General features: G+C 51.2%; 1 non-coding gene across 1 annotated transcript; it reads right to left on the reverse strand.

Annotated features, from left to right (window-relative positions):
* Window positions 1-2,294: 2,294 nt before the first annotated feature.
* On the reverse strand, window positions 2,295-2,367 carry TRNAG-CCC (transfer RNA glycine (anticodon CCC)). Its single transcript has one exon. It is a non-coding gene; the product is annotated as a tRNA-Gly (tRNA).
* Between the last annotated feature and the right edge of the window lie 3,065 nt (window positions 2,368-5,432).

A 5,432-nucleotide genomic window follows, 5' to 3' on the forward strand; every position in this document is an offset into this window, starting at 1 on the left:
ACCACACAGCTAGGAAGTGATGAGGGTCAGCACTTGAGCCCCCTGACTCCAGAGCCCAGGTTCTGAACTGCTGCATTTAGGGTGGGCAATGAAACCAGCCAGATGTGCAGGAAGTCACTTGGTCAGCGGCGAACCGACAGTTCATAAGGGGGACAAGGGTTGAGTTGGAGGGATTGGTAGTGAGGCTGGGTCTGTTTCCTGGTCCCAACTCCCCACTTCATGAAGCCCCCACAAGGCCCCCTGCAGGCTGAATCACCTTCAGGATGAATCACCTCCCAGGGCCTGGTCCCACCAGCTCCAGACAAAGGTGTCCTTTGGCTGCTAAGCCCAGGTGATCTCCTCGGCGCCAGAGCTACACTAATCCTCTCAGGGCCCCAGGGGGCAGGCTGGCCTCGTGACCACCAGGACCTGGCTGGTTTCGGGGCTGAAGACAGCACTGACCTTCGTGTGTGCACCGCCCTCTACAGTTCATAGTAGCCGTTGATCCCTGCTCTCTGATGGGAGGGAAGGGCAGGTGGAGAAAGGCGCAGTTGCCCTCTTTGCCCCACAAAGCTCCAAGCATGTTCCAGACATTTCCTGCACGATCCTGGAAACCCTGCTAAAGAAGTGTGATATTCTGCCCATTTCTCAGATGGCCAAACTGAGGACCCAGAGAAGAAGGGATTGTCCGGAGCTGAGAGGGCAAGTGGGATGTGGGAACACAGGCGTGTATGGTTCCTGGGGTCCCTTTCCTGGAACCCTCCTAGCCCTCACAGGAGATCAGCTGGTCTAGGGCCTGGGTTCACACACCCACTCACACCCCTTGTGGGTTTTACCAACTTTCTGCCTTGTGGCGCCAACAGGGACCCAGGATGATGAGAATAAAAATACCACCTACTGAGCACCTACTGGGTGCTGGGCCTTGTTCTCACCACTTTGCATGATTAGATCACTTGACCTTTATGACATCCTTTTGAGGCCAAGTCATTCTGGTCACCATCTTGACACCAAAGAAACAGGCTTGGAGAAAACTGACAGCAGAATTCAAATGGAACCTCTGGCTCCAAAGTCTATTTTCCACTAAAGCACCCGCCGCAGATGAGGAAACTGAGTCCCAGAGAGGCGCTGGCTCAGGGTCCAGTAGTGGCGCTGGCGAGGCTGGCAGGACTTGACATCACCCATACCTGCCTTCAGAGGCCCCACAGCCCTCAGACAGCAGGGAGGAAGCATCTCCCTGCAGAGTTCAGGGGAGCGCCTGTTTATGCTCAGCCTGGCTTGAGAGCAGGCCTTGGTGGGGAGAGAAATGCCCCCTCACCCAAGAGAGCTTCTCAGGTGGGCTTCGTGGGGAAGGAGGAGATGTCGTCAATTAAGCATGGGGGTAGGGGGTTTTCCCTGGTGGTCCAGTGGTTAAGACGCCACACTTTGAATGCAGGGGGCATGGTTTTGACCCCTGGTCAGACAACTAAGAGCCCATGTGCCATGGGGTGTGGCCAATAAGTAAAAAAAAAAAAAATGAAAAAAAATGAAGATAGGACGTAGGCCTGGGTTGGGGGTGGGAAGCAAGGAGGACTCAGATTGCTCCCCAGGTTGTATGCAGTGATCGAGAGCATTCATTCATTCATTTCCTACACTGGCATCTGTGCCTGTGCTGGGCTGGGAGTGGGGCACAGGCCTGGTTTGCCCAGAGCAAGGCCATCTCAGTGGGGTGGCAGAGGGCCTTGGGTGACCAGAGGGAGCATCCGAGTTGGGGGCTGCCACAGCGTTCTAGAGCAGCTGCCATTTCTGCACTAGTGTGACTAACAGAATCTGGGGAAGGGTGTTCTTTGGCAGAGAGGGCACGTGCAGGGGCTGGGAGACAGGGAGGCTGGGGGTGGTGGTGGTGGTGAGAGGAATGGGTACCACTCGGTGTGGAAGGCAAATCCATCCTCAGTGCCAAGGAAGAGGTCTGGTCTGTGTTCTAGCAGATCTTGGAAGGGGCAGTGGCTGCCTCTGAGGGGTGGGAGCAGGCACTGACTGAGAAGGAACGGGAGGGAAAATTCTGGGGTGATGAAAATATGTTAAGATAAAAGTGCAAGCTACATACTGTATAACATTGTCACTATTTAAATAAACAATATTTATGAATTTCACTGTATGTAAATTCTACATCTAAAGAAGAGGATCATTATGGCTTGCATGTTAAAGAGGGAAATATATTGTTAACTGCAACTCTCTTTGAAATACATTTTAAAAATGTTTATTTATTTTTACTTATTTGGCTGCACCGGGTCTTAGTTGTGGCATGCGACCTCTTAGCTGTGGCATGTGGGGTCTAGTTCCCTGACCGGGGATTGAACCCAGGGCCCCTGCATTGGGAGTGCAGAGTCTTGGCCGCTGGACCACCAGAGAAATCCCTGAAATACATTTTTTTTTAAAAGATGGATTAATGGATGAATAGATACATAGTAAAGTAAGTATACGGAGAAGGCAATGGCAACCCACTCCAGTACTCTTGCCTGGAAAATTCCATGCACGGAGGAGCCTGGTAGGCTGCAGTCCACGGGGTCGCTAAGAGTCGGATAGGATTGAGTGACTTCACTTTCACTTTTCACTTTCCTGCATTGGAGAAGGAAATGGCAACCCACTCCAGTATTCTTTCCTGGAGAATCCCAGGGACGGGGGAGCCTGGTGGGCTGCCGTCTATGGGGTCGCACAGAGTCAGCCACGACTGAAGCGACGCAGCAGCAGCAGCAGCAAAGTAAGCATAAGAAAATATTAACGGTCGATGTAGCTGGTGGGCGGAATGTGGCAAGTATATGGGTGCTCACTGAACAGTTTTTTCAGCTTCACTGGATGTGTGGGCGTTTCATAATGAAATATTGGGAGAAAAACTTCTGCAGATCAACAGGAGCCAGTCTGCTTGTTCTCTTCACAGTTGCCCCAAGTTTGAAGAGTCAGGTCCAACTTCAACTCCCCACATCCTCAAATCAGTCCTGTGAGGCAGGTATTCTACCTACTTAACAGATGGAAATATGCGATGGGAGGCAGAGAACAGGGGAGTGGCTGACCTAAGGTCACACAGTGAGTTCTGGGTCGAGTGAAGCTGAACCAGGGTCAGCTTGATGCTGAGTCTGGGCATGGTTGTCTGCCTTGGCCAGCTGGAGTGGGCAGTGCCTGCTTTCGAGCTGAAAACTAGATGCCTCTGGGGGTGCTTCCAGTTCCCCCATCTGGGGTCCTAGCTAGGGTCTCTAGGAATGTGCCCAGACCAGGGGCTGATAAACCCCAGCTCATGTGACACCATCCGGGGTTGAACAAGTTTTCAGAATTAGCCACAAACCGCAAACCCTTGTGGTTTTGAATCTCAGTGCCCAATGTGAGGAGCAAAGCTAGATTCCGGTCTCTCATAATTACATGGTGTTTCCCTCCCTGGGTCAGGGATCAGACTCCGGCTGTTATATAAGGGCAGCCTGTGACCAGATTCAGCCAAAGCATAGGGCCCGGTGAACGGAACCTCTCAAGACCGAGCTGCAGGGACCTCCCGGGGGGTAAGGAGATGCCACCTTCCCTCTTCAGAGTCTGGGCAGGGGGAGCCTGAGGTCTGGGGAGGCAATGAGGTGTGTCCCAAACTGGATACCTGCCTGGGTGACCCTTTTCTGAACCTCAGTGATCTTGTCTGCAACATGGGCATAGTCAGGAGACCTCTCAGGGATCAACTGAAGGGCCTGAGTCCCTTGAATGACATGGGTGAGCAGAGCTGCACTCATCTTCCCCAGGAATGTTGGGGTTGGGTACCTGGGACCTTTACTACCTCCCTGATACTCGTTAGGTGTTTGCTGATGCCAGAAATCCCTCCTTTGATGCCCATCTTTTTAACTGAAGGTGGTGATCCCTCTTTGAACAGAGAATTCTCTGGGCAGTGGGGTTAGGATGAGGTGAGGAAGCCAGGGGGAAAAATTCTTGAATATATGAGACCATAATATTCTAGTATGAATGAGTTCCCTGAAATTCTTCCTAGGGGAGCAGGGAAAGAATGGAGGGGCTGTGTGAACTTCAGGGGATGTAGGAGGCAGGAGAAAGGAAAGAGGGTGCATAAGTGGAGGGGGTTGAGGCCAACAATGTCTTAGTTTGGCCTGGAAGGAACCATGTCCTGCTCTGATTCTGAGTCTGGCGAATGGGTAGACTGGCCTGGTGGAGTAAGAGAAGTTTATTAGACAAGAAGGCAGCAAAACAAAATTTCCTAGGGGTTGACCTGCTCATCCCCAAGTGCATGCTTCACCCCTCCAGTCTCATAATACTTCACATCCACTTCTTAGGGGTGTGAAATAATAGCCCACCCAAATAGCTACTGTTTATTGACTGTCTGCTATGTACCAGATGTGATGTGCTGGTGACTGCATGTATGTGCGTGCTAAGTCACTTCAGTTGTCTCTTTGCGACACTATGGACTGTAGCCCACCAGGCTCCTCTGTCCATGGGATTCTCCAGGCAAGAAGACTGGAGTGGGTTGCCATACCCTCCTCCAGGGGATCTTTCCAACCCATGGGTCGAACCCACATCTCTTATATATACTGGATTGGCAGTGGATTCTTTACCCCTGGCGCCACCTGGGAAGCCATGGGATGGTGACTAGGAAGCTGTAATTCAAAAGGTCAAATCTCTTTTCTAAGGATTAGAATCCAGAGAGGTCTGATCCAGAGCCCTTCATCTTAATGACATGATGATGGAACAGTCTCCTTCAAAGAGATGGGAAGGGGTATTTGCTAGCTGGCTGGATGCATGCAAGTGTGGCTAGGTGAATGTATTGACAGGTGGATGGACTGATGGAAGGATGTATGGGTGATGGATGTATGAAAGGAAGGAAGGAAGAAAGGATAGGTGGATGGATATAAGATCAGCTTGCTGGTTGGTTGGGTCATGAATAAATGATGGATAGATGGGAAGAAGGATGGATAGATGGATGGATGGACGAATAAGAGGGGGAACGGATGGTTGATGAGTGGGGGAATGGATGGGTGGATGGGTGAATAGAAGGATGAATGGGTGGGTGGTTGGGTGAACAGATGAGTAGGTTTCTCTAGAAATCTCTGGAGAAATTTCCCTAGAGTCTGCCTTCTACTAATTTGCTATTTTGATTGGAATCCCCAATAGAGTATTTTTTCTCTATTCCTGAAGCTCCATTTGTAAAGTTTCATCTGGGGAGATATTAATGAAACATCCATGTTATGGAACAGTTCGGTTAATGATGTCTCCAAACTGACTGCAATTTGCAAAGCTTGGAAGGTGGCATCAGGAACCCTGGGCCTGCCTTCTTACGTGCCCTTGGGTGGCTTCCCCTGTTTCTGGGCCTCAGGGTCTTGGTGTGACTCTTGATGGGCTGGGAAGGGGTGGTGCTAACCCCAGCTGCTGGGCAGGGTGGTGGCACCCAACCACAGCCCTGTGACCCGCTGTCTCCTTAGCAGAGAAGCAGTGCCAGC

Source organism: Capricornis sumatraensis, chromosome 15 (genome assembly GCF_032405125.1).
Source record: "Capricornis sumatraensis isolate serow.1 chromosome 15, serow.2, whole genome shotgun sequence".
Classification (NCBI taxonomy): Eukaryota; Metazoa; Chordata; class Mammalia; order Artiodactyla; family Bovidae; genus Capricornis; species Capricornis sumatraensis.